Source organism: Peromyscus leucopus, chromosome 11 (assembly GCF_004664715.2).
Source record: "Peromyscus leucopus breed LL Stock chromosome 11, UCI_PerLeu_2.1, whole genome shotgun sequence".
In the NCBI taxonomy this organism is placed as follows: Eukaryota; Metazoa; Chordata; class Mammalia; order Rodentia; family Cricetidae; genus Peromyscus; species Peromyscus leucopus.
Genome location: NC_051072.1, coordinates 65,761,700 through 65,772,999, shown reverse-complemented (window position 1 = coordinate 65,772,999; position 11,300 = coordinate 65,761,700). Strand labels below are relative to the sequence as shown.

Here is an 11,300-nt window from a genome sequence, read left to right as displayed (position 1 = left end):
CCACTGCAAATTAATGAGTCTCTGAATAGCACTGTGCATTTGTCATTTGAATTTATGCTAATGCAATGAGGTCTCCTGGTGATGCTGATAGTCCATAGCAGCCGCCCGAACCGGAGAATACGCCGGCACTTCCCTTCCACTTTATATTGCTGCCTCCTCTTGGCTTTTCTGCCCTGTCACTTAGGCAGCAGTCCCATAGCTGGTTATTGATAGGGCTGCTAATTATCTTTGACTTTACACTATTGGCCTGACCCCCAACACTGAGCAGAAGTAATGGATCAGTGTTGAGAGAATTATGTACATCACACAGTGACGGCCTCGGACCAGAAGGTCAGAATGAGTTCACCCAGACCTAGTGGTATTTGCAAAGGATGTTGATACAGAAATTGTCAACAATTTCCAGAGATACTGTGTAATTTATATCAGTAAGTCAGTCTAAGAAAGTGCCTGGACGTTTTGCAGACACGATGAACAGCATTTGTTTGTATGCTCAAAAAATAGAAGGTCCACCCTTTTGTTTTCTCAGGTTTGTCCTGTTTACATTGCAACTGAAGACAAAGGCCCATAGTACTTCTGGGTTATTGGGGCATCCGAGTCTTCATTATGGTTGCACAAATTTCCTGTTGGTCATGGGTATGTGGTGGATTGCCGGCGTCTTGGGCATGCTGTATGGAGGAGGATGCACAATAACATTCGTCAGTGGCAAAGCATTGCACTGTTCTTATCCTTTGCCTCAAGACTTAACTGTGAAGTTAATTTTCTTCTTGGTTTTGTACTTGCATTTGCCTGCTTCTAGTTACTTCATGTAAAAAAAATTGTGCATTTTATTCCAGTGTATTCAGAAAAAAAAATCAGATTTTGTGCTTAGAAATAAGATAAAAAAATGAATAAAAAATTGAAAACCTCAGATAAAAGTATGTGTCTGTTTTCCACCTTTTGAAAATTGTTCTTGGAAGAGGTATGGTTCCTCCCCAGCAGAGACCAGTATGCAAACTTTTCCTACTATCTTATAACAATTAAAGCACACACATAAATTTTGCTTAACATATAGCATTGGTAGCATCCATTCCCAGGACATAAACAAAGCGGAGAAGGGCCGATTTCTGGGTAGAAATGGGTAGGATAGCCCCTTGAGCAGCTTAAGAAGCATGACAGGAGGAAGGGACCTGATACTCCTACAGAGTCCTCAGAATGAAAAGGCTGCTCTCTGAACAATGAAACTCACAGGGAGAAGAGGAATTTAATCCTAACACTTCAGCCTTGCAAGCTGCTCAGGGCACGGACCCCAGGAGAGGTAAGTCTTGCTGGCCTGCTCTCTACCTGTTGGCACCAAGCTCTGGCTTAGAGGGCTGCTCTGGAGATGGAAGCCTCGGGGAGAAGGCAGCTAATAGATTCCTCCCTCTAGCTCCTCCGTTTCCCATCAAGGAGGGGAGACGTTTTCACTCTTCTTGGAAAAACTTTGAAATGTAAACTGTTTCGATTGATGGCTCCTTCTGGCCCTGGCAACTCTTTTTGGTAGCTGGTGCTCTTTCTGTAATACTTGTTAAAAACGTCTCTGTAGCAAAGATGTTGTTTTTTATGTGATTTTTTTTTTTAAAGTCGGCGCATGTGTGAGTGCAGACAGGCTCTCGTCTTGCGCAGCGGAGACTGGCAGGTGAGCGCCCCCCCCCCCCCCCCCCCCCCGTTGTCCTGACTCATTTGCAATACTTTGTAAGATTCCTCTCTTGGAAAGCTGTTTTCAGTCGAAACTGTCAATCCGCTTCCAATGTGGTCCCTCTCACTGGGAATGACTTCTCACAACCTGTGAGGATGCTGTGGCCAGGAGTCCCTTTCCTAGCCTGGATGTGTTCAAAGTGCCAGATAACCAGCTCCTACCCCTTCCATGGAAAGATCGCAGAGACGGTTCTAAAGAAGCAGATAGACATGTTTATCTTAAAGATCATGTTTAGTGTTTAAACCACACATACATTACCTCCAACCCCCTCCTCAATCTTAATCATTTTATTTTTTTAATAAAAATTCCATTTTATTCAGTCATCTATGGAATGACCGTGTGCATGGGATTTTAATACATCTGAGAAGAATTCAGGAGGTAAAGCAACTGGTTCAAATAGTGGAATTTGTTAAACCACACAAAACAGGATGAAAAATACCCATGTCGGTCTGAATTTTGACTCCTTGTGTGGCTCTGATGGCCTTCTTCAATGATGCGTCATTCTCCATCCTGTGTTCTCCAGGAGCTGTTTGGTGAGTTATGGATTGTTATTTGTTGGGACCTATTTTTCTTTCTTTGATCATACCAGATGCATTACAGTACAATTTGCTTTCCCTAAAGATTGAATTTTCTTGTGTGTTCCAAGCCTAGTGGGTCCACCCCCCCACCCCAACCCCCACCAGGATTGTTACCTGATCACCATGAGTTCTCCCATTTGCCAACCACTGTGTCAACCAAGAATGCATTCTGTAACCGCGAGGCTACGAATCAATAGAATTGTGACTTGTCAAGTGAGTGGATATTTGACATTCCGGAAAGAAACTTGGGTCTGCTGTAGCTGTCTTTAGCCCCATGTCTGTACAGGGGGTCAGAAACACTTCTTTCCCTTTGCTCCTACAGACAGACAGAAGAGTGACAGACAGATGTACAAACACAACAGGAGCACATAGGCATACTTTCTCTAGTTCTGCATGCTCCCTTATATATATGCATGCGTATATAAGTGAATGTATATTTATGAATATGTATGTATATATGTGCATATGTTTACATATGTAGATATGTGAATAACTATGTATATACACACACAAAATTAGGTTGGAATTACCATACTGTTATTTTTAGTTTTTAAAGTTATAGATTAACAAGAAAGAGTGGTGTGATGTTATCAAAAAAAATTTCAACAGATTTTCAAATTATTTACTGAAAAGTAGGTACATTAATCTTTCCTAAATAAATAAGACGTATCTAATTCTCTCCTTCTGCACAGGGTCTCTTGCTAACCGCCTCCGCTGCATCCCAGCATGTGAAATCCTATATCCTTGGTGCATCTTGAGTCCTAGAGAGTGAGTGTGAGGATTGTGTCCAGGCCTCTGCCTTCAAGACACCTGTAACTGACACAAAAACCTGATTAGAGCACCATGAACCACATAGTGTAATTAGAAATAAAGAGAAAGCTGCAAACAATGTAATTATTCTCTTGCATTGAGGAGAACAGTACTAGGTGGTATTTACCTTTCATAAGTGTGTTTTTGAATTCTTAAGTATAATTCTTACTTTGTTGTTTTTTAGAACATAGAAAAATTCAAAGGAGAAACTGACAGAACCCTTTGGTAAGTCTGGTGTCTAGAGTCTCTTTTCTACACCTGCTCTTCTCTCTCCTGGCCTGTAGGAGTCCTAGGAGTTATGTTGAAATTCATCTCCATTACCACGGCCAGGGTTAGGACCAAGCAGAAGCCAAACCATATAACCGTTTTGTAGACTCAGATGGAAATCCTGGGAACACTGGCCTTTCCAGGAAAGACTTAGCCGCCAGTGAGTCCTTGCCACCATAGAGCTTACCTCTTTCATTATGATAGGCTTAAACTTCCTAAACAGAATGATGAGAATGGACTGATGAGAGACAAAGTCTTACTGTGCAGTACTGGTAGGCCTGGAACTCTGCATTTGCACTTGACTGCCCTTGAACTCAAACAAATCTCCCTGCCTCTACTTCCTGAGTGTTGGGATTAAAGGTGCGCTCCACCACGCCCTACCTGGTGATTTACTTGCAAAGATACAAACACACTCCTGTTCACAGAGTGAAGATGAATCTGTAAACAATTAGATATTATTTAAGATCCCTTCTCAAGTAAAAATTATGATTTTTTTATTTTTCCAAATGGTAGAAAAAAGAAGTTTTAGTTTTTCAATAAATATTTCTATTATTTTTCTGTGAGTTTAATACAATATATTATAATATTCATTCCAACTCCTTTTCTTAACTCTCTCCAGACCCAACTTGCCTACCTACCTTTCCTAATTTTATATCCTTTTTAAAAAAATGTAGCACCCTATCAACTTTGTTTTTTGCTGTTCATATATTTCTGGGTGTGATGCTGTTCAGTGGAGCATGGTTGATTTACCAGGAGCCAAACCCTCAAAGAAAACTGACTCTCCCTCCCCAGAAACCATCAACTAACCATGGCTCCTTGTTATGAGTGGGAACTCATGACTTCCCTTCCATCCCATGCTTGAAGGTAGTCTGGCTTGATCCTGTTCAGATAACCACAGGTGCTATGAGTCCATGAGTCCTCCTGTGGCCAGCAGACACTGTTTTCATACAGTCCTCCTCAACCTGTGGCTCTTAAAATTTTCCCGTTCCATTTTCTGTGACTGTCCTTGAGTTTGGGGAGGGGTGTGATGTCACTTGTGACTGAACATTGCATAATCACTTGTCCTCTGTACTTGGACTAGATGTGAGTTTCTGCAATAACCCTGCATCCATTCCACAAAGACACTTCTTTGATGAGGTTTAAGAAATGCGATAATCTATGGAACAGAGGTAAGAATGGAGAGTCCATTTTGATACTATGTCCCTTTAGCAACAAAACAAAAACAGCAATCTTTCCAAGCAAAAAAAAATAAGCATTAAACAAAGAAAATCCCCCAAGCCTGTGTCTTGCTAACTAATAGGCCCTACAGGAGGCTCTAATGCTGTTTTTCTGCTCGACGGGCATAATCATAAACTGCCCTCTAAGTTCCTGTCTTTATAAACGAGATTAGTGCATCTCTCAACCCTCACTGGAGAAGCTGTTTTTTTTTTTTTTCCCAGTACATAGTAATTAGTATAGAGACTTACAACTGGTCAACCTTCAGAAAACAAGAGACTGTGTTGTGCTCAGTTCTTAATGGACATCTATGTAATACCCTCACACCAAGAATCATTGAAGAAAAAGAACAGTAGATGTCTGCAGTAAAACAGCATTTGCTGGACATGACAGCTCCATCACATACACAGACTCACAGTGGCTGTGACTGCATGTACAAAACTTGTACATGATCAACCAGCCAAAATCCCAGCATGAATGTTGGAGGTGCTCATGAGGCCCCACCCTTAGTTGAAGAGTTCTTGGCAATTGAAGGCTTCTGGGGAAGGGAGAGTCAGTTTTCTTCAGAGATGCAGCCCCAGAGAGGCTTCTACATGCCAGCAGATGATCTTATACTCATTTACATATAGGAAGCACTCAGCAGACGTGGTGGGTTTTAAATAAGAAGCAAGTGAGGTTGGGAGGGAAGGTGGTCATGGAGAGATAGGGCACAGACTGGGAGAAGGAAATGGGGCGGGGTGGAGCAGAACACACTGTGGACAAGTACAAAGTTTCCATCCAAATAGTGGGAATGAAAATGATTTTTACTTTAGGACTTGAAGAAATAGAGAAGGGAAGGATATACTTGTATCTGTCTGTTTATCTACCTATATCCATCCATCCATCCATCCATCCATCCGTCTATCTGTCTATCTATAACCTGTCTCCCTGCCTACCTACCTACCTACCTACCTACCTACCTATCTACCTACCTACCTACCTACCTACCTACTACCTACCTTCCTACCTATCTGGTCCTGGAGAGATGTGTGAGGGAGCACAAGGCAGAGGAAGCAGGAAGCAAGTCTGCTGGAACTTCTTTTGCCAGTCAGTAAAGTTTGCTATTATTTTCCAAGTTCTTAGCTAGTTCTCTGAATTGAATAACTTGCTTTTCTGACATAGACATGGGAATGGAAAATCGAAAAGTCTCTTAACCCCCAAGGTATAGAATCAGCGTACATCATTATAGTTGTGTATACTGTGTAAAAAGAAAGGCAACAATTTTAACGTGCAAGTGAGAAGATTGGGATTATGATCTAGTACTTTTAGGTCACATGAGAAAATTTATGGTTTTTAATTAAAAGTTTTAACATGCTGAGTTAACAGATACAGTTTTATACATTTATGATATAAGCATTATATATTTGTATATATTCTGAAAATTTTGACTCTAGCTAACAAATGCTTCCCATAATGATCAAGTCTGTGGTGACAATGTTCACCAGCCACAAGGCGTTGCCAGGGAACACACTCTCACTCATGTATAGTTACCATGTCGCACACCAGATTTCTAGAATTCATTCCTCTACTCTGGGTTATGTATGTAATCTTGGACCTAAATCTTTCTCAACCACCCTCCCCACTGTCCATCCACCCACACTGCTCTCCCTCTGCTTCTGTCAGGTCAAGGCTTCCCGACCCCTCCTGTGAACAAAATGATCTGCATTTTTCTTTTTGTCCCTATGTTACTGTACTTCATGTCTTCCATATTCATCCACACTGCAAAAATTACAGAATGTCTTGGGTTTATGGTGAAATAGTGTTTCCTTATGTATGTTTTTCTTTTCTTCTTTTCTTTCTTTCTCTCTCTCTCTCTCTCTCTCTCTCTCTCTCTCTCTTTCTTTCTTTCTGTCTTCCTTCCTTCCTTCTTTTCTTTTTTTTTGAGACAAGGTTTTTCTGTGTTGTTTTGGTGCCTGTCCTAGATCTTGCTCTGTGGACCAGGCTGACCTCGAACTCAGATCTGCCTGGCTCTTCCTCCTGAGTGTTGGGATTAAAGGTGTGTGCCACCACCGCCTGGCTTATGTATGTTTTTCACGTTGGACTTGAGGTTCTACATTCTGGCTTTTGTAAACATTGCTGCATGGATCAAGAGAGTGCAATATTCTTTCCCTGCATTTCTTTTGGCTATATTCTCAGGGTTCTTGGTAATTCATATGATAGTTGTTAAGGTTTCTGAAGACTCTCCATATGGTTTCCATAGCATCTGTAATAGGTCATATTTTCACTAGTATTTACCATTTCTGTCTTTTTTCTTGTTTTAGCTCTTCTTCAGTGCTGGGGATGGAACACAATCTCTCACATGCTAGGCAAGCACTCTAGTTAGCCACACCCCCAACTTCCATCTATTTTTCTCTTTTCTACCCTAAAAATTCTAAATGAAAATGTGGTAATTGCTCATTGTGGATTTGATTTGTGTCTTTTTAATGATTTAGAGGTTTTGAACTTAAAAAAAATCACTTGCTGTTTCTGTCTCGAGAAATGCCTAGCCTAGAATATTCTGCCCATTTGCATCTTGTATCTTCTGTTCTTGCTACTGGACAGAGTCCACCACGTACTTTGAGCATTGACCTCTTACCAGATGACTGGTTCACAGAGCCTTTCTCCCATCCTGTCACTTGTTACTTCACTCTGTTGATTGTTTAATCTGCTTTATGAAAGCTTTTTAGTTGGATGTAATTATACTTTTCATGTCTTTTGGTTTTGTTGCCTGTACCTTGATGGTCATGTTCAAAAAGTTATTGCCCAGACAAACACGATGGAGCTTTAAGCTTATGTATCTCTCTACTATTTTGTATAGCTTTGGTCTTTACACTGAAGACTTTCATTTGCTTGTGTTTCTCCCGCCTGTGGTGAAGCTCATGGGTCATCTTCCCATTCATTCCTTGTTTTTCAGACAGGATGCCCGCCGGTACCCGGGCTGCTCAGGACTCCTAGATCATCTCTTTCGGCCTCTCTAGTTTTCTACTACAGACTTAAACCACCACACCCTGGTCTGCTTTCAGGATGTAGCTCTGTGTGGAGCTGGCTAGCCTTCCCCAACATTATTAAGTGGACTGTTCTGTTGCTAGAGAGCTTCTCTCCAGGTCCCACCAAGCCCCTGGGAAGTTAGTCACTGGACGAAGCTCTCTGAGGACAACTGGGGTAGTTACCAATCTGATTAAAGAAGATGGCCAGTGCGGGCTACTTACTCACTGTCGCCAGGAGTCTTAGCTGGGTCTCCTTGTAGATTTCTGGGACTTCCCCTTGCACCAGATTTGTCCCTGACCTCCAAATGCCCCTCCCCCACCCCCATAGGAGCTCACAGACTCTGGACTGACAGCTAGGGAGCCTGCATGGGATGGATCTAGGCCCTCTGCATGTGTGTGACAGTTGTGTAGCTTGACCTACTTGTGGGACTTCTAGTGATGGGAGCAGGGCCTGTCCCTAACTAATGCTTTGGCTTACTTCCAGGAACCTACTCCTCCTACTGGGTTGTCTTGCCCAGCCTTCATACAAGGGGAGGAGCTTAGTCCTACCTCAACCTGCTATACCAGGCTTTGTTGATACCGATGAGAGGCCTGCCTCTTTCGGAACAGAAACAGAGGAGGAGTGGGGTGGGGTGGAGGTGGGGGGGAGGGAGTAGGAGGAGAGGAGGGAGGGGAAACTGTGGTAGAGATGTAAAATAAATGAATAAATTTAATTAATATAAAAAAAGAATTTCTTACTTGACTTTTTTTTCCAACTTTACTATTAACAGAAACCCTCCTGATTTGGGTTGATTTGTACTTTCCAGTTTTACAGAAATTGTTTATTAACTAGTTTAAACAGTTGTTTGATGGACTCTTTCCAGTTTCTTAAAGTATAAGATGCATCTGCAAAAAAAGACTATTTAATTTATTCCTTTTCTAATTTTTATGCCTTTATTTTTACTCTTGCTAAATTTCTCTGCCTAAAACTTCTAGTGTGTGTTGCTAAACATGATCAAAGAGGGCACTCCTGTCTTGTTATAGGTCTTAGGGAGAAAGATGGTGGATGTAAACTTGATTTGTCATTATGATGAGAGGTTTAATTTTGTCATTTTTCCTGCCTCTCCTGAAATGAGCATCTGACATTTGTCATGTTGAGATGAAGGGCTGTTTCTATTTATTTGCATATATTGAAGCATCCTTCCCTACTTGGCAAGGATTTTACTCAGTCATGGGAATGATCTTTATAAAGTGCCACTGAATTTAGTTTGGTAATACTTTTGGCCTGTGTTCACCAGGAGTTTTATAGTCTCTTTTTACAGTATCCTTGCTTGGTTTTGCTCTCCACAAACAAACAAGCAAAGAAACAACCAGAACAAAATCACAAAAGATTAATGAAACAGTTCAGTTTTTTTAAAAGATAAACAAAATTGCCAGCTCTTTAGGCGGCTTAAATATGAAGTCATAGGCGAGAAAAAAAAATCTTATGAACATTATCTGAACAATGTCTGCATCAATTAGTAATTCTCTGTTGGGACCTCATCCAATTCATGTGGGGAAAGTTGAGCAAATTTTGACAATTTAAAACAAATCTAGGAACAAAGTACTGCACGTGAAATGAAAGCTTATTAAGGGATTCAAGTGATCCTGGAAGTGCGGCTTATTACCCTCTTCTTCTGGGTCCATGACTAAGGAAGCTCCAGCTCACAGTTTGTGTGGACCAGGCTGTTTTCCTCTCTACTGTTTCCATGGGGCCCACTTAAGGGTACGGTGTCAGTAGAAATGACACATAGTGTTTGCCACATGATTTATTCTGTTAAAATACCATAATCTGTTTAGTGGTACTTGATGGATTAAAAATTATAACAAACATTGAAAACATATCTATATTTATGCAAACAGAAAAAAAATCCAAGTCTTCAGAAACCTTATCTGGCACTATTAATATTGTCTCTACAGAAGATTCTTCCCCTTCCTCCTCCCACTCCCCAATTTAAATCAACTAATTAAGAAAGGCTGTAACTAGGAAGGAATGATTAACTCATTAACTTAATCATTGTCATACTTGTGGATATGGACTTGCACCAGAGTTAAGAGGTTAATGAATTCAAATATATTGTCAAAGCTGGCTATGAATTCAAAGAGGAGGATGTTACGTTCTACACAGTTTCTATGCTAGAGAAGCAGGGTTCAGCTGTGCTAAAGTTTGAACTCACAATAATGTGCTTAAATTATATGATGGATGGCAAGTAGAAGATAAATAAGGATTCTTCTTTATCACTATTGCCAATGTCACTGGTTCCTTCAAAGCCTCTGTCACCAACATCACCATAGTCACATGCTCAAAACTTTATTGCAAGTGGGGGTGTTGGCTTGCTTGGGCACAGGCTGCTCACATGTAGAGATTTTTATTTCTGGAATTGCTTCTGGATATTTTCCTTTCTACAAATGTTTTACAGCCATTGATCTGTTTGCTATACATTAAAACCCTCTAAAGAACTATCTCTAGCATTGCGCCCTCGGAACTTATCATGTGCCTTTTCAGCCACCTTAAAGAACAGGTGTCATGCAATTGCATAGGTTCCATGTGTTAGTGGAAAAGTCATGACTCCTGTATCAGCAGTATTAAAATCTGGGCGGGGAAAGTCAATAGAGAATGAAACCAAACACCTAAAGCAACAGCACATTCAACTGTCTTGACACGGGAAAGAGCTTGACAATCTAAAGAACATGAAAGTAGGTATTTCCCTTTGTGTGTGTGTGTGTGTGTGTGTGTGTGTGTGTGTGTGTGTGATAGATGAGAGATAGATAGAGGTAGAGATAGATACATAGATAGGTAGATAGGTGATAGATAGAGGATAGATAGATAGATAGATAGATAGATAGATAGATAGATAGATAGAAGATAGAGATTTTGACCACAGAGGAAAAGAAAAGCCTGTATAGAGGTTTTACAGGCCTTGAGAATCAGTTTTGTTTCAAGACAATAAAAGACAGTAAGGAACCACGGACGGGTTTTAGGGAGAAGGTATGTGGAAGAAGCGCTGGTATGGAGAATGTAATGGAACCACAGCAACACCAGCCTGATAGACAGTGTGTGGTGCCTAGAATAGAAAGTGAACACAGAGAAGACAGGGATTCAGGGCAGAATTTGGAGATAAAATTGATAGATAGATGCCTACCAAGCAATGGGGAGTTGTTATGGATTTGAAAAAAGTCTTATTTGTCAGTAAATGCAACTATACTAACTCCACACAAGGTTATTTGACAGTTGAGTAGAATATTTTGAGGAGAGATACCTCTGCATGCCGTGACTCCAGGGGGACCATTATAAATTTTCGTATGTATGGTATACCCTGGAGTCATGTAATAGTGCTCCTGTGGATGCAGAATATTAAATGTGCTTTGTTGCTTAGAATTATGCAATGGGATGCTGTGTTGAGTGTTGCCGTGCATAGTTTGTTTGCATGGGAAGCTCTGGACTAGAAAGTGTACTGGGATGTGCAATTGTATCAGTCCCTAGGAAGGAGATACCTTTTGCTAGTTACTTTCCCCCCAACCAGGACACTTAAAGGGTCACTCTTTGCTACAGTGAAATTATTGTCCAGTGGTTTGCTATTACACAATTCCTATGCCTGAATTTCTACGTCTGATCGTCTCATTGTACGTTGGCAATAACCCTGTTTCCATTAGTGAGCTATAGATCGGGAGAATGGGTCAAAAGAGAGTCAT

The 11,300-nt window shown here is 40.9% G+C and overlaps 1 long non-coding RNA gene across 1 annotated transcript; it reads left to right on the top strand.

Moving 5' to 3' along the window:
• Positions 1–1,039: 1,039 nt before the first annotated feature.
• LOC114697375 lies at positions 1,040–2,661 on the top strand. The gene is made up of 4 exons (XR_003735158.1): positions 1,040–1,294; positions 1,600–1,654; positions 2,035–2,247; positions 2,361–2,661. It is a non-coding gene; the product is annotated as an uncharacterized LOC114697375 (long non-coding RNA).
• Positions 2,662–11,300: the final 8,639 nt, after the last annotated feature.